Here is an 18399-nt window from a genome sequence, read left to right on the forward strand (position 1 = left end):
AATCAGCTCCATTTCCATCCCCCTTTTTGAAATCAGCTCCATTTCCATCCCCCTTCTGGAAATCAGCTCCATTTCCATTCCCCTTCTGGAAATCAGCTCCATTTCCATCGGGCCCCAGCCCAGAGCAGGGTTTGGGGCTGATCCCATCCCTGCTCTGCCCTGAGTTCTCCCCGTCCCAGCCTCCCTGACCCCAAACCCCGCTCGGTTTCAGGTTTGGGGGGCTCAGCTCCCACTGATAAAACACAGTTTTGCAGTCCCTGCCTGGCAGCAGGGTCGGTTCCATCTGAAGAGCTGGGCTCTGCTCCTGGTTCTGCTTTGTGCTGGCTTCAGGAGGAAACAAATAATTAAAGCAAAAGGAATTTGTAAACAAAATTTTAACAGAGAGGGGGGAAAAGAAAATATCAATATCTGAGCACCCATCAGAAGATTCCTTATTCCCTCACCAACACGTGTCTGCCAGGCTCGAGCTCACAGTGAGGCAAAGACATGGAGAAAATACATGAAAAATGCATTTTCTTCAACAGGCTCTTAGGTCGTTTCTCTGTGTTCGAATCTGCCAAGGAAAATAAAAATAAAAATCAAAAATCAAAATCAAAATTAAAAATAAAAATGAAAATAAAAAATCAAAATCAAAAATAAAAATGAAAATAAAAATGAAAATAAAATGAAAATAAAAATTAAAAATAAAAATAAAAATTTAAATTTAAATACAAATACAAATTAAAATTAAAATTACAATGCAAATTAAAAACCCCAAACAAAACCCAAAGCAAACAAAAACCCCATGGAGGGGAAGTTTTCACGTGGCAGAGCATCCTTGCGAGCCTGCCCACGTCAGCAGCCGCTTCCTGGTGCACACAGAGCCACTTCTGCCTCGAGCCCCACTAATTATGGATTTTTGCCTACGCCAGGGAGTCTGTGTTTGGTGCTTCAGATAAAAATACCGAGTCCTCAGTTTATAACGCAGCTCTGATGGGGAAGGAGAGAGCAAAAGTAGAAATAAGGGCAGCAGCTGTGGCTTCAATCAGCGCACTTGGAAATGGAAATAAGCAGAATATTCCACAAAAATAAAATCTCAGGGTGAGGCAGCTTCTTCTGAGCGGGTGGAGCGCAGCTCAAGCTGAAGTGATCCATCCTTTAAGCGCTGCTGCAGAATAAATCAAAATGCAGAATAAACACAGGAGTGAAGCTCTGTGCACACCAGGGCACTTCAGTGATTCCAGGAACGGAGGCCTGGCCCACGTTCCACATCTGGAGCCTGCGTTTCCTGGAAACTCTGAGCCTGAACTTTGAGGCAGCTGCACCAAAACCCCAGGGAAAATAAAAATACAAAAGGAGAATTTTGGTTTGGTTTGGCCTTTCTTGAGCACCTTGACCCAGCAGGAACATCCCAGATGGAAAGCACCCTTGGGAGGGGCAAAGAATCCAGAGCACAGAATCTCCACAGGAACCTGTGGGCTCCTTGTCCCCATCTCGGGTTTGTTCTTGTGCTAAATCCATCCAGGGAGAGAGGAACAGCCCTGGCCACCAGGAGCTCCCTGAGCCAGCCCTGGCCACCAGGAACTCCCTGAGCCAGCCCTGGCCACCAGGAGCTGTCCGGGCATGGATTGTGCAGAGATATAAGTGCTGGGTTCCACAGGACACCAGGAATATCCAAAACTGCTGAAATTCAGCTTTTTCTTCCTCTGCCCTCGAGTTTGGGACACTCCAGCAGCCCCTGCTGTCCCAGACTCACCAAAGTGAAGGGGTTTGGGATCCCCTGGTGTTTGCAGAACACATTTCCTCATCCCTGCCCCATCCAGGATCCTGCTCTGCCCAGCCAGCAATAAAAACAGATATTGGAGATCAGTTCTGAGCACACTCCCTCATCCCTGCCCCATCCAGGATCTCAATCTGCCCAGCCAGCAATAAAAACAGATATTGGAGATCAGTTCTGAGCACACTCCTCCATCCCTGCCCCATCCAGGATCCTGCTCTGGCAATAAAACCACAGACTGGATATTTGGATATTCTGTGCAAGCTTTTCCCCATCCCTGCCTCTGGAATTCCTTCCTCAGCCCGGGATTCCTGTGTTCCCCCAGCCCAGGGGGTTCTGTGCACTCACAGCCTCCTCCTGGGGCCTTCTGCCCCTTCCAGGCAGAATTCCCTCTGCATTCCCACAGCTCACAGTGCAGAATTTCAAAGTTCATAACACAGAACTCTCAAAATTCACGGCACCAAATAAAAGTTTTATCATTTTCTCCTCCTCTGGTGCATCACCTGCTCCCCACACAGCTCCCGTGGCTCAGTGTCTCTATGTGACTTTGCAAATCTCACAAAATAGCGAATTTCTGCCCCGAGCAGCGAGACACAAACTGGATCCAGGCCCAAAAGGAGCCCTGGCAGAGAGAACTGCAGAGTTTGAACAGAACACCTCTGACAGCCTTTAATCAGTTTAATCACTGCAGCTCCCGTTTGGGTTTTGCAGTCCTCTCAAGTTTTTTTTTTGTTATTTTGTTTCATATCAATAAAAAAAAATAAATATAGAAACCCTTTTATTTCAAAAGATAAACTTCATCCTCCTCAGAGATGAGAAAAAAACTCTTTAAAAACCCTCATGGTGTTTCTCTAAACAATTCCCAGCCACTTGCTTTCAAGTGAAGTCCCCATTTGATCTGTCACAAGCCAGCAACTCTGATGAGCTGAAAATCTATATTATTTTTTAATTCATTAATCCAAGATGAAACACAATGCAATTATTTGCATTTCCCTGTGTTTGCTCGTTCCAGAGAGCGACGGGGAGCGCCGAGCAAAGTGGATCTGATAAAAAGTGAAACGTTGGGGTGGTTGGCTGAGCTCAGGATGGGGAACTGTGCATCAGCATCCAGGGGGGCAACAACATCTGAATTCCACTCGTTGATTTTAGGAATCATAAGACCCAGGCATTTTGAAAATGTCATAATTTTCATACCTAATTTGCTCTTTGATTTGTAATTTGGGGAAATCATCTGCACTTGAAATTTCACCTGCAGCATTTCCTCCAACAGGGCGAGGAAGAATTCCGACTTCAGCATTCATTATTGTTTCATTATGATTTAATTCCAGCCCCCTTTTTCAAACCCGTGCTTTGTTCCCACCTCCCCTGGCACCTCCAGGGGCTGTGGATAATTGGGGAGATGAGGAAGGCCTGGAGGTGGCACTGGGAGCTCTGGGATGGGCACAAGGTGGGGATTGTTGGAGTCTGGGATACACAGTGCGTGCCCTTGTTTCTGATACTTAGTTATAACATCCAGAAAAACACTGAATTTCACATAGCATGAAATCCATGAGCGTGTTTTCATGCTGATACGTGAGAACAAATGTTAAAGTTAGATGGAAAAAGCTAAAAGTGAAAGTGTGTAGATTAGAAAGTTTTTTTAAATCACTGAGTGAAAAAGTTAGTTTAGAGAACAGGAGATGAGATGGAGGATTTAGGGTGTTGTCTCTTGTCCCTTCTTTCTTGTTCATGTTCTTCTCCTGGAGGTTTTTGGGTGATGGTGAGTGATGGGACAGAAAATGCCACAGTGCATCACAGAGGAGATGGATCATTGGTCATTAAGAAAAATAATACACGTGTCTATTGTTAATTGGGTAAAAATAGGTACAAAGATAAAAGAACTGCGTATTTCAGGGCCATTTTGTGCATCAGACACAAAGTGAGCCACAAGGCCTTGTTTGTACCACCAGAAGAAAGAAATGTGCCAGACTGCAAAGATTAACTTTGTAACCAGCCTGGAGAGATCTGCCAAGTTCTGTGATCACCGGTTAATAAACACGAGAAACAAGATTCTAACGAGCTCGGGAGTTTTCTTCAAATCACAAGAACTGAGATAAGCAGGGCTCCCCATGAGGGAGGATCCCAAAAGAATTCAGTCCAAAGGAGGCTGAGAAATCCGAGAATAAAAAGAAAAATACAGAAGAGATGCAGCAGAAACAGAGAAACAGAAAAAGGATTTTTTAGAGAAAAGTTATAGGGATGGGCACATCTCGGTGGCCTTGGAGGATTTCTCCACCCTCGGAGATCCCGGGGCTGTGTCAGAGGTCAGTGCCCAAATGGGAATTTCCTCTGGACCTTGTGTAGCTCCAGGAGCCTGGGAAGGACACAGCAACCTGAAAATTTACTGAAACGAAACTGCAAACACGTTTGGCTTGGCCAGGGACGCTCCCGTGCCTGGATTGTCCAGGGCTGACGCCTCTTTTCCCTCTGGAGAAACTTCCCGTTATTTCCCCCTAATTAACACAGGGCTGCCCTTAATTAAACACCCCTCTGTCCTTCCTGGGCTCCCTCCGGTGCTCCTGCAGTGGCCACCCAGGGCCACTTCCAGGAGCAGCAGGAAAAGGGCCCTGGACCATTTCCTTCATCATTCCCGTTTGATCCGCTGGGCCGGCGCCCAGGGCTCGGAATTATCCCAAAACAGCCCCAAATCGGGGACTGGGCTCGGGTGTGAGGCACAGCGAGGAGCTGAGATGTTCCTGAAGCTCCAAATCATCTCAGAGCAGAGAAACACGGGCAAGGTGCTGGGGACAGGGACACTTGGCAGGTCCCCATCGCATCCCAACATTCCGGTGGGATCAGGGGATGGAATTTCGGCATTCCCGAGCACTTCTGGCTCCGTGCAGCAGAGGGAAGCAGCCGGCACCGGAACGTGCTCGGGCACCGAGCATTTCGTGGCTTAATTTTGCTCAGCCCAAAGGCGGTGAGCTCTGCAAGCGGCCTTGGCCGGGAGACAAAGAGGAATTTCCTCTGGCTTTAGGGAAAACTCCCCGAGCTCAGGAAAAAGAACCCAGCAAAGTGAGGTGCAGAGTTTTGTCTTGCTTGTCCAGGCTTCAGGTGTCGGTGTTTGACCAGAAAAACTTACTGCAGATACAAAAAATTAATCAAATCTTGAGAGTCTCTTAAGAGTTACCAATAAATCTGCTCTACTGAATGGAAATACATCCCCAGCTCCAACTGCTGGCAGGAAAAAGAGGGCAAGTTTTGCCTACAATAGATTTGAAATATTTAAAGTTCAACATTTTATGTCTTTGGTGTGATTTACCTTCACACAGGAGCCAAACACTGCATAAAAATCACCTCTGGACCCTTTTCTGCCATGGTTCTGGTGTTTGTCATCCCAAAAAATCAGAGCAGTTAAATGCATTTAATCACACCCAGGTTTCCTTCCACGATTACAGGAGGAGCAGAGCCCCTGGATTGCAGTTCCCAGGCAGGTCAGGGACGGCTGTGATGCTGAAATTTGATTTCATCCTGGACAAAAGGCTGGAATTTACCTGCCCTGCTCCCAGCCCTCCTCTCCAGGAAGGCTTCAAGGTCAAACCTCCCCCAGAACTCCCAGGTGAATCATCCAAGGCCATCACTGATATATTTTAACTCTCATTACAATACATTGGTGGAAGATGTAACACAACAAACCCCAGAGCGTGGACTGATGTGAACAGATTTGGGAATTTCAGGGTTTTCCATGGAGTTTTTCCTTCAGCTTCGAGCCCCTTTCTGTCCCGAGTCCCCTTCCATGCCTCAGCTCCCCTTCCTGCCCTGTCCCAGGAAGCTGAAGGAGACAATTCCCTGATCCTGCTGTGAGGAAGATTTGTGGGAAGGGAGGCAGAAGGAGACAGCCCAGGTAAGAATAATTATGAAGCTGTTAAAAGCCCAGATCATATGATAAAACCCTAAGACTAAATTGCTTTGAAATACAGATTTTTTCCTTTCCTCAACACTTGAGGTAAAATAATATTAAATAACTGCTGTCTCAGGTTAGAACTAAAGGTTAAAGGCTGGTAATTACTGGTTATTTAAAGGGTGGCTGTAATGAACTAAGACAAAGAGACTCACATTTCTAAGCCAGGACTATATTTTAAGGTGGGAATGTGACTGCCAGGAAATTGCTCTTGGATTTGGAGCCAAGCTGAGATTTGCAATAAAATTCTCCCAGTCCCAGGAAATGTGCAAGGCTCCAGTTCAGAACACCCGTGTTTTCAGATCAAAATACAGATTTTATTTTTAAGTAGGAAGTTTGTATTTCCCATGCTGGTAAACACCCATATTTTAATAAATCCAGGAGTTTTGCAGGGTAAGACACGAACCCAGCTCTGCCAGCGTGGTGTCAGGGAAATCTGCACTGCAAGTGACACGACCTTGATATGAAAAAGGAAATCCAAGCCAATCCCACGCTGTATTCTGTGATTTCACCAAGGCAGAGAATCACACCAGCCTTTCAGAACGTGATCCCCAGCAAGGGAATAAACCCCACAAATTCTCAGCCACGCAGAGATCTCCTTTAACCTCTCACTTCAAAGCCACTCATGACAGGATATAAATCACTTTCATTTAGCTTTTAAAAGCTACAGAATACATGCAAAGAAATAAAACAAAGCACGAAAAAGCGCTAAGATTAATAAGGAAAAAATCCTCTGAGGAGGTTTCTATCGGGCAACTCAGTGCTTCAAAAATATTAACTTCAGCTTTGCTGAGTAAAAGTAATTATTTTCCCTTAAGTCAGCTGATTCCCGGTGCCTTTTCATCCATTGTCATCTCTTGTTCTTTGGGATATTCACAGAGCTCCGTGCTTGCGTTCTGGCGCCGAGAGAACCAAATTCCAATTTAGAAGATGCTTAGTGCTGGAAAACTTTTGGCACTGGCTGGGGGGCAGCTTCTGCTTTGAAGAGCTCCCCCCACACCTTCAAAGGCTGGCAACAGCCCCAAGGGAGAGGAAGAAACCTCAAAAGCTGGGAAATGAGCCTGGAACCTCCTGTGCACATCCCCACCCCGGAGAGCTGCGGCTGCACAGCCCCGTCCTACAGGGACCCCGAAATTCACAGAATTTACACAACCAACAGGGCTGGAAAAGACCTTTCAGATCCTCGAGTCCAACCTCAGTGCCTCCTCATTGAGAGGAAGGAGGTTTGTCTTTACAAACAAGCTGTGGGGCTGCTGATAAGATGAGAGATAACACTCTGATATCACCGAGAGATAACAGGAACGGTGGATGGGTTCCACTGGCACCATAAAACTCCACAAGGGTTAAGAATTAAGAAGGGATTATGCACTGTGGGGTATCCCAGGTATCAGGTGTTCTGGGAATTCTGGACCTCTCAAGTACCTCAGCCTATGGGGAAAGAGAGAAAGGGACAATGGGCTGGGAAATTGGGACAAAAAGGAGGCTGAGCCCTCCAAACATCTGAGACACCCCAGGGGAATGGCCCATGGCCTCTCCCTTTATTGGAATAAAGTAAAAGAACTCCTCTGTCTCCTTTTTGGACATAAACCTCTGGTGTTTGAGGATTAATTTTTCTGATATCATCAACTCCAGTGTGGCATCCCCAGGCTTTCTCTGAACCCACCACCACCATTTCCATCACCACAGCTCCTGCTGGTCCTGCTGGAAAAGGGAGGCACAATGAGCTCTTATCAAGGGGAATTTGGGGAGGGGGAGCAGGGGCAGTGGAGCTCGGAGGGCAGGGAGAGGAGGGCAGGTGGGGTTTTTGATAAGCAGCCTCGTGCTGCTGATAAGGCCAGGCTCTCCTTCCCTGTCCTGGTTTCCCTGGCAGCAGCACGAAGCTGAGCTTTCCCCTGGATCTGGGGATTCCAGAGGAGCCAGAGATTTGGGGCAGGGAGGGGTTCAGAGATCCCTCCTGAGCCCCAGCACTGCAGGGCCACAGTCCTGGGCAGGAATGGGCAGTGCCCTGCACATCCCTCTCCTCACTGCTGTTTTCCCAGGGCTGAGCAAATCCAGCCTTTCCTCATCCCTGAACCACCAATTGGCCAATCTGTGAGTCAGGAATGCCCCATTTTGTTTCCAAACCAGCCCTGGGAATGCTACAGCCCTCATTTCTGTGGTGAGAACACAGCCAGGCCCCAACCAGCCCAGACACACAGGGCATTCTACTCCCAAAACCTTGGGGTTTTTGTGATGCTCTACGTCACAAAACACAAAATTCCCATCACTAATGGCCAAAAGGAGAGGTGTAAACATTCCCATTCCAGTTCTAGTCTCCCATTTCATTTTAGCTTTAAGTTTTAGGTTTGCTGATCCATCAGCAGAGCCCACAGGTTCCTCACACCTTCCTTCCCCTGGAACTTCGAGTGTGGTGCAAGTTCCATCCAGCAACAGCTGATTAATGTGTCAGCAAAACGCTTCTCTCCCTTCTCCCTCTACCAGATAAAATCCATTTATTAGCCTGTCCCTCTCCAGGCTGATGCTGCCGAGATGCCAGGCTGGGAATCTCACCCCGGCCGTCCCACGTTGTCATTTTAATTAAAGCCCCGTCCTGGCAGTGGCCGTGTGCTGCTGAAGCCCTGATAAAGATCCCGGGAAGCAGCGGATTTGTGATGCTATCTGGGCCAGCCCATGATTACCTGCCAGAACAAAGGGGGTGTTATTAAACAAACCCCGTTAGGTCGCTGTGGGGGCGCAGGATGAGAACCACACTCGAGGATCCTTCCTCTCCCAGGGTCACACGGGGAGAAGGAGCAGCCGCTGCCTCACCCGGGGAAGTTTCGCTCCTCTGCTGCAATTTATTAGAGGAGAAACACGGGAATCAATGAACTCCTGGGGGATGATGGGCTCCTGGGGGCCTGCCCACAGGGTACATTAAAACCACGGAGTGATGTTTGCTCTCCAAACACAGCCGGCGCTTCCCGGGACAGTGTTTGCTCTCCCAAACACAGCTGAGGTTTCCTGGGATGGTGTTCCCAGGAAACAACTGAGGCTTCCCAGGACGGTGTTTGATTCCCTAAACAAAGCCAGCACTTCCCGGGATGGTGTTTGCTCTCCCAAAAACAGCTGAGTCTTCCTTGGGTGGTGTTTCCTTCCCCAAAGACAACTGAGGCTTCCCAGGACAGTGTTTCCTTCCCCAAACACAGCCAACACTTCCCAGGATGGTGTTTCCTTCCCCAAAAACAGCCAACACTTCCCAGGACGGTGTTTGATTCCCTAAACAAAGCCAGCACTTCCCAGGATGGTATTTCCTTCCCCAAAAACAGCTGAGTCTTCCTGGGGTGGTGTTTGCTCTCCCAAAAACAGCTGAGACTTCCCAGGATGGTGTTTCCTTCCCCAAACACAGCCAACACTTCCCAGGATGGTGTCTGCTTCCCCAAACACAACCAAGGTTTTCCTGGATGGTGTTTGCTCTCCCAAACACAGCTGGTGCTTCCCAGGATGGTGTTTGTTTCCCCAAACAAAGCCAACACTTCCCAGGATGGTGTTTGCTCTCCCAAAACCAGCCCCCACTTCCCAGGACAGTGTTTCCTTCCCCAAACCAGCCCCCACTTCCCAGGATGTGAGGAGGAGAGGGTTAACCCTCTCTGGGATTGGGTTCAATGCTCTCCCTGGGAGGGAATTGCCACAGCGAGGTTTCTTTGCCTTGATCCCATCTCCATCCCAAACAGCCCGAGGTGGCTCCTGGCTTTGTGCAGCTGTTCCAGGTGAGGCAGAGCTGTCCCAGCCCGGGATTATCCAATTTCAGTGTTTTTTTCACCAAACCTTTGATTTCCCAGTCAGCCAGCCCAGATGTGCCCAGCTGTGTCTCTGTCCAGCCCAGAGCTGATGCAGCAGAAGGAGCTGTTCCTGTCCTCCCCAAAAACCACCTCAGCTCCTGGGACCTCAGAATAAAAACCCAGGGATAGAGAGACAACCCAAAGTTTCTGGGAATTCAACCCTTCCAAGTGAACTCATGACACACCAGTAGAAGTGATTAAATTAGTGACAAATGGTGGGATCGTACCAGGAGGAATTCATCCAGACCCCAACCAGGTTTCAAACTGCAGCTGTAAGAGAGAAGGGTTTCTGGCCAAGTGTCAGAGTCATCAGTAGAGTCACTAAAATGCATTGTTTTATCTCAAAACCAAAAAAAAATCATGAAAAAAAGTCACCAAAGGGAGTTGGCAGCTGATAAAAACGTTATTCCCAATAAACCCAAGCACTGTAGCAGGTGTGTGATGGAAATTCATCAGAATTTAATGAATTAGTCCTTAAAAAAATCCCCTTATCTTCCAGTCCATGTGTATTGTGATGGGGTAACAGTTACAGACCCGATTTAAAGGGGGTGCCAGCTCTGTTTGATGTGTTTTCCTCTCATCCTGGTGGCAGCAGGAGCCCGTCAGGCCTCCCAGGATTGACTTCCCATGGATTTGTGTGGTACCAGCTCCATCTATTGATGGAGAGGAGGGAGATTGAGAGGATCTGAGTGGCCTTGGTGCCCCAGAACCAAGAATCTGCGGGAATCCAGGTGCTGTGGGCTTGTTCTGAACGGAGGAATTGAGGTGCTGAGGGTGCTTTTGAGGGAACTGAGGCCCTGTGGACGTGTTTTACACTCAGGAATTGAGGTGCTGTGGGTTTAACTGAAGGAATTGAGGTGTTGTGGGTTTATTGAGGTGTTGTGGGTTTAACTGAGGGAATTGAGGTGCTGTGGGTTTGTTGAGGTGCTGTGGGTTTGTTTTAACCAAGGGAATTGAGGTATTGTGGGTTTATTTTAACTGAGGGAATTGAGGTGCTGTGGGTTTAACTGAAGGAATTGAGGTGCTGTGGATTTATTGAGGTGTTGTGGGTTTATTTTAACTGAGGGAATTGAGGTGTTGTGGGTTTATTTTAACTGAGGGAATTGAGGTGCTGTGGGTTTAACTGAAGGAATTGAGGTGCTGTGGGTTTCTTGAGGTGCTGTGGGTTTATTTTAACTGAGGGAATTGAGGTGTTGTGGGTTTATTTTAACTGAGGGAATTGAGGTGCTGTGGGTTTCTTGAGGTGCTGTGGGTTTGTTCTCCTCCCACAGAGGTATTTCCCTACAACATTTGCCCCCAAATCCCAAATTCATTGATTTTGGCATCCCAGCTCCTGTCATTATCAGAGTTTTCTTCTAAGCCATCACGTGGGAGAGAGAATAAAAAAATCCCCTTAAGATGAACTCGCAGCCCTTGTATTTTGCAGACGCTTCGTTTCCAAATCATCTCAAAATAAGTGTGATATGGCAAGGCAGGGCAGCAGAGTTCACGGCTGCCAGGGACTGGATTCGTGCCTGGGAAGGATTTCCTTGGCAGCTGCAGCACGAGAAGGTGTGAATGTCCCTGCTTTCACACTTCCATTGTTGTTTTCCAGCGACTTCTCACAGCAACCATTCCTTTCTTCTGCTCTCACCCCCAAATTTGTATTGCACAGAGAATACAACAAAGAATATTTGAGATTTTTCTCTCAGGCTGTCCCTAATATTTGATATTATTTAACACAAATGGAGAAACTTGTCCATTTCGACCACGTTTTTCTTTGTCAAAAATGTTCAAGTAAAGCTGAACATCTCGCCAAGCATCCATTTGTGCTGTTAAACTCCAGTTGCTATGGAAAGGAGAGAATTCTGCTGGTGCTCCAAAACGAAACCAGTCACCTTCAGCTTGGAAGGTTTTACAGAGCTCACGGGCTCCTCTCGCAGAGGATGCTGGCAGATAAACGCAATTCCCACGGGATAATTCAGAGTTTCTTATCTCCCCAAAAGCCCCGGGGGACCTCAGCAGCTTCCAGCATCTGCCTGGAGAGATCCAGGTCCGGATCCTGCAGGGTTTAACTGAAGGAATTGAAGAATTGAAGAAGCGCCTAAAATGCGGAATTAAAGAGGGAAAGGGAGGAAAAGGAGGGATCTGTGCGTGGGTTCAGGGATCTGATCCCAGCAGGGAGAGATTCCCTTGTGGGATGGGGCTGACATTTCCTCCAGGCTCCAAAATATCCATCCCCAGCCCTGGCTCCCAGGAGATGCAGGGAACACAGGGAAACACCCTCTGCAGGGGCTGGATTCAGATAATTCAGATAATTCAGGTAAATCCGATAATTCCAATAATTCAGATTATTCGATAATTCAGGTTATTTCGATAATTCAGGTTATTCCAATAATTCCAATAATTCCAATAATTCAGATTATTCCAATAATTCCAATAATTCCTATTATTCTGATAATTCCGATAATTCCTATTATTCCAATAATTCAGATAATTCAGATAATTCCAATAATTCTAAAAATTCTGATAATCCAAACAATTCTGATAATTCTGATAATTTGGGTTATTCCAATAACTCAGATGATTCAGATAATTCTGATAATTCAGATTATTCCAATAATTCAGATAATTCAGATAATTCTAAAAATTCCGATAATCCAAATAATTCAAATAATTCTGATAATTCTGATAATTCAGGTTATTCCAATAATTCAGATAATTCTGATAATTCTGATAATTGCGGTTATTCCAATAATTCTGATAATTCAGATAATTCAGGTAATTCTAATAATTTGGGTTATTCCAGTAATTCAGATGGTTCTGATAATTCTGATAATTGCAGTTATTCCAATAATTCAGATGGTTCTGATAATTCTGATAATTTGGGTTATTCCAATAATTCAGATGGTTCTGATAATTCTGATAATTTGGGTTATTCCAATAATTCAGATAATTCAGATAATTCTGATAATTCTGATAATTGTGGTAATTCCAATAATTCAGATAACTCAGATAATTCAGGTAATTCAGGTTATTCCAATAACTTAGATAATTCTGAGCTGAACTCCAGCAGCTGAAGGAGCCATGTAAAGCTGGAGCTGCTCCAGCTCATCCCCATTCCCGCTCCCCGAGGGCTCCCTGGACTCTCTGGAGGGAGCTCTGCAAGGCTGCCTCAGGCCACAATCCATCCCCATTCCTTTTTCCTGGGAAGGTGGGAAAAACCAGGTTCACATATTTATTATATAGAATTTAAAACGTTTAATAGAAAGACAATCAGGAGATAAAAATAAAGTAAAATGTACAAATAACCTGGGTGTCGCTGCATTCAGCCCAGAGAGCACACCTTGCTAACAAAGGATTGTCCCTTAAAAACAGAACCCTACTACATATTCATTATTACATATTCATAAATTCTCATGCATATTCAGACTTTTTTTTTTAAGTTTTGGATGTTCTTTTGTTTCATTTTTAACTTGCCCCCTTCCCAATAGATCAATCTTCTTGGCGCTACTGGGTTTTACATTTTCCGATAACGGATGCAATAAATTCCTCCCTTGGAGGACTTGGAGAACCACTGTCCTCATCTGGACAAGATAATTTAAAAATGCAGGGGGTCTCTGACAATCTCTTCAGTCTCTGGGTTATACAAACAAAAGTAGCTTGTACTTTAATACCATGTTATATCCTAACATATATGTATTATATCACTATTTCTGAGTTTATCAATAACAGAAATAGGAGGAACTCTATTAATACAACAAAGTTTTCTAACCTCATACATATAACATTCATTTTAATTTTTGTGAATAGCCAATAATATAATATGTGTCTATAACAGACAATTAGGAGATCAAATAAAGTAAAATGTACAAATACAGCTGGGTCTCTGCATTCTGCACACCTTGCTAACAAAGGATTGTCCCTTAAAAACAGAATCCTAGTACATATCCATAAATTCTTATGCATGATTCAAACATTTCTCATAAGTTTCAGATGTTTGTTTGGTTTTTAACTCATCCCCTTCCCAATAAATCAATCTTCTCATTCAGTCTCACAGTGAATGAAAGTGATATATGTCACTGATAGTGATATGTGAATGTGAATGAAAGTGATAATGTCCCTGATAACAGAGGTTCAATAAATTCCTCCCCCAGAGCTCTGGTCACCGCTGTCTTCATCTGGATAAAATAATCTAAAAATGCAGGGGGGTCTCTGACAATCTCTTCAGTCTCTGGGTTATACAAACAAAAGTAGTTTGTGTTTTAATATCATGTTATAGCCTAACATATATATGTGTTATATCACTATTTCTGAGTTTATCAATAACAGTAATAGGAGGAACTATATTAATACAACAAAGTTTTCTAACCTTATACACATAACATTAATTTTAATATTTGTGAATAGCCAATATTATAATATGCACTTATAACAAAGGGAATTTCAGGCATTTCACAGGACCCTGGGCAGCCAGTGTGGAGGAGCAGGAAAAGAAGAAAACTTCCATTGCCTTGTTCAAGCCCTGAACACGATTTATTGCCAGCACACGCTCCTGTCTGAAAGCAAAGCTTTCATCATCTCCGTGTCAGCCTCGTGTGGAGCAGCAGATCTGAGGTGTCACCGCACCTGGGGCTGGGTGTTGACACAAAACACGCCCGGATTTCACCCCAGGCACGGATTTGCTTCTCCTCATGGAGAATTTCAGAGCTCTCAGTCCTTTTTTTCTGCACAAAGCAGCCCCAGGAAGCTCCCCAGATGTTGGGTTAAATCCAGCTCCTGCCTCAGCCACACTGCAAGATGTGAACTCACCCATCCTGAGACCTCCAGAGTGAGAGGGGAAACCTCCCACCCCTTTCTATAAACCCAGATGCAATTCAGCATCCAAACCCCAGCCTTTTAAATGGAAAGCCTGTGAAATAAGCCTTTGAATTCCTTTAAATATAAACATTTAGAAACTCCTCAGGAAGCTGAGGGCCCTTGGAGTGAGAGCAGAGCCCTGTCACAGGTACAGGGCGGCTGGGGAACACAGGGAGCAGAAATAAATAGTGTAGAATTTCCACTGGGACCAAAGATAAGGCAGGTGCCATCCCCTGCACATTTCAGTATTTTTATACAAGAACTTTTTGGCAGGGATTCAGAAGAAATGTTGCCCATCAGCCATTGGAGGCTTCCAGGTCTCACCACACTTCTTGTTTACCTGGCCAAGGATGTGGCTGGGTTTTAATTGCCTTTTATCCCTTTCCCTTTGGCCTGATTGAGGTTTTTAATGAACATTAGGAGCCCATTGCAAAGCAGAGCCTTGAACTTCCCAAAACAACCGACACAGCTGCTCACCAGAAATCTGCATCAACAAACTCTAATTACGCCTGAAAAGGCGGCTCCATAAAAGGGAGAAGAAAAACAGAGCGAGCCATAAACAACATCCGTGGCCAAGGTTTGGAGAAGTTGGGTGAGGAAAAGCTGGGCGGCCGCACTCGACATTCTCACCACCGGCATCAGGGCAGCAGAGGCGGGAACAGATGTTCGGAAAAAATATCAATTCCAGCCACTAATTGGAACAAAACCCTCTCTGGAGGGAAATCTCACCCAGGCCGCCTGCAGCAGCTGGTTTTAGTGATGGAGCTGGCATCCCATTTGCAGGAAATCCATCTCGTGCCTGCTCAGACAGCGCAGGGCAGGCGCTGGGGAGGGGGAGATGGGTTAGAGACACATCAGAGCCCCTCAGCCTCATCCCCAGGACAGCAGGACCCTGCCAGGTGTCCCCGTGTCCCTGCAGTGATGGAGCTGTCCCCAGGTGCTGGAGCTGTCCCCAGAGCTGGAGCTGTCCCCAGAGCTGGAGCTGTCCCCTGCTCTCAACAGGGCTGTCCCCAGAGCTGGAGCTGTCCCCAGAGCTGGAGCTGTCCCCAGGAGCTGGAGCTGTCCCCAGAGCTGGAGCTGTCCCCAGAGCTGGAGCTGTCCCCAGGAGCTGGAGCTGTCCCCAGAGCTGGAGCTGTCCCCAGGAGCTGGAGCTGTCCCCAGAGCTGGAGCTGTCCTCAGGAGCTGGAGCTGTCCCCAGAGCTGGAGCTGTCCCCTGCTCTCAACAGGGCTGTCCCCAGAGCTGGAGCTGTCTCCTGCAGTGATGGAGCTGTCCCCAGAGCTGGAGCTGTCCCCAGAGCTGGAGCTGTCCTCAGGAGCTGGAGCTGTCCCCTCTCTAACCAGGGCTGTCCACAGAGCTGGAGCTGTCCCCAGAGCTGGAGCTGTCTCCTGCTGTGATGGAGCTGTCCCCAGAGCTGGAGCTGTCCCCAGAGCTGGAGCTGTCCTCAGGAGCTGGAGCTGTCCCCAGAGCTGGAGCTGTCCCCAGAGCTGGAGCTGTCCCCAGGAGCAGGGCAGCACAGGCACAGGGGTTAAACTCAGCCACGTTAAACCTCTGCCAGGAGGGATCAGGGAGGCTCCTCTGAGCTCACCCTTGGTACCAGGTCCAGCTCTGGGCTGACAAACTCAGCAGCAGGAACCTCAGCAGTGCTGGCTGAGGGTGAGGCAGAGCAGCTCCTCAGCTCAGAGCTCTCCAAGGTTTCTCAGCTGGAAGCAGCCCCAGTTTCCTTCCCGGGTGTGTGGACAGGAGCTGGGTGATGTCAGGATGAGCTCTGAGGTGGAATCAGGTCCCAGCCCAGGTCCCAGCTCAGTTCACAGCGTTCCTGGGTAAATCCCTGGGTTCGCTGCCAGTTCAGCCCTGCCCAGCAGTGGCACAGAGTCCCCTGCAGACCCCCTGTCCCTGCTGCTCCCATGGAAGGCTCTGAGCAACCCTGCCCCTTTGTTTTCTACAAAACTCCTCACCTACCACCAGCCTGGGATTTTACTGATGATTTGCCAAAAAAAGACAGGGTCTGGAAAGGATGATTCCCTACTGACCCAAACCTTCAGGATTCAAGAATCCATTCAGCTCCAGCTGAAGGGCAAGACAAGGTAAAGCAGTTGAATGTCCTTGAGGAGAGGGCCAGGAAATGACGAGTTCAGAGCTTCAGGAATTCCAGTTTTAGGATCTGTGTCTATATTGGATGTATGATGTAACATTTATAAATATATATATATATATATATATATATATTGCAAAATCTCCTGTTTGATGCCTCAGCACTCAGGGCTTTGCTCATCCAGCTCTGCCTTCGGTACCAGAGCATTTTGTGCCAGAAAAATGTGTTTTGTGTTTCAATTTTCCACGGAATGCAGCTGTGAGGCAGCAAAAGGAATAAACCCAAATGGGCCAAAGAGGAGTTCCCCCTGCCCCCATCCCAGTGCCTTCCCTTCCCACTGCCTTTCCCCAAAAATTTTGGTTTCTTATAACATTTTATTGTTATGCAAACAAAAGAATTACAAATGACTCCAAGACTCAGCCCGTTGTCTGGTGGCAATAATTCAAGTTGGTAACACCAGTTTAGAGCCAGGCCAGGCACCCCAAGGATCTGCAGTGCCCACAGGAATTTTGGGCCATTCCTGCTGCAGCAAGGAACTGTTTGTTCCCTTTTCCACATGAATGCCTGAAACCCCCTTGGGGAATGTTCCACCCTGTCAAAAAAAAGGAGTGGAGATTTCAGAATCTGTTGTGTGAACAAGTAGGACAAAACCCATAAAGAGTGAGCAGGAGAGAGAGAAATTCTGTTTGAGTTCTAAAATGGGCCAGAAAAGCCCTGGATTCAGGAATGTTTTCATCCCTGTTGAGCCCTGTGCTGTGCTCAGTGAGCAGCTCCAGCCAGAATTCCCTCTCTGCTTCCTGCCCCTCCTGCTCTCACTCACCCAGCGTTTCCTGGATGTGCTGATTCCTCCATCCAAAAAACCAGGAGTGAATAAACACCCCCCAAAACAACCCAAAACAATGCAAAAACAACCCAAAACAACCCAAAACAACCAAAAAACCCCCAGAACAACCCAAAAAAGCCCCAAAACAACACAGAACAATCCAAAACAACCCAAAACCAACACAGAAACAACCCAGAACAATCCAAAACAACCCAAAACAACCTAAAACAACACAGAAACAACCCAAAACCAAAACCAGAACAACCCAAAACAATCCAAAGCAACTCCAAACAACCAAAAAACAACCCAAAACAACCCAGAACAATCCAAAACAACCCAAAACAACCCACAACCAACACAAAAAAACCCAAAATGACCCAAAAACAACCCAAAACAACCCAGAACAACCCAAAACAACCCAAAACAACCCAAAACAACCCAGAACAACCCCAAAACAACTCAGAACAACCCAAAAACAACCCAAAACAACCCAGAACAACCAAAAACAATCCAAAACAACCCAGAACCAACTCAAAAAAACCCCAAAATGACCCCAGAACAACTCAGAACAACCCAAAAACAACCCAGAACAACCCAGAACAACCCAAAACCAACACAAAACAACCCCAAAAGGACTCAGAACAACCTAAAACAACCCCAAAACAACTCAGAACAACCCAAAAACGACACAAAACAACTGCACAGAATCACACAGGGTGCTGTAAATTGCTTTTTTTTTACTTAAATAAGAGATAAAAGCAGAGATATTTCACCCAAACTCCTCCCAGAGCCAGGGAACGTTTCCCTGCCACCAGTGAGGTTCCGTGAGGCAGCAGAAAAGCTCCTTCATGAATTTTTCAGCGGCCAGCAGTGAAATGAAAAGCCCTGTCCCATCACTGCGGGGAGGAAATGCAGCCTATATATTTCTCATTTTTCCTGGATGCAGCAGAAGTGGCCAGGGAGAGGCTCCAGCCAGAATTCCAGCGGTGAGCAGGGCACGGGTGTTAAACGGGAATGCTTGTGCCCAAGGGCCCGCAAGGATCTCTCTCCCCAGGTTTTGACAGCTCAGAATTAGGAATTAAACGCATCCTGTGATGCTCTAAACACTCCCAGACACTGATGTGTCACTT

Source organism: Cyanistes caeruleus, chromosome 29 (assembly GCF_971803275.1).
Source record: "Cyanistes caeruleus chromosome 29, bCyaCae1.hap1.1, whole genome shotgun sequence".
Classification (NCBI taxonomy): domain Eukaryota; kingdom Metazoa; phylum Chordata; class Aves; order Passeriformes; family Paridae; genus Cyanistes; species Cyanistes caeruleus.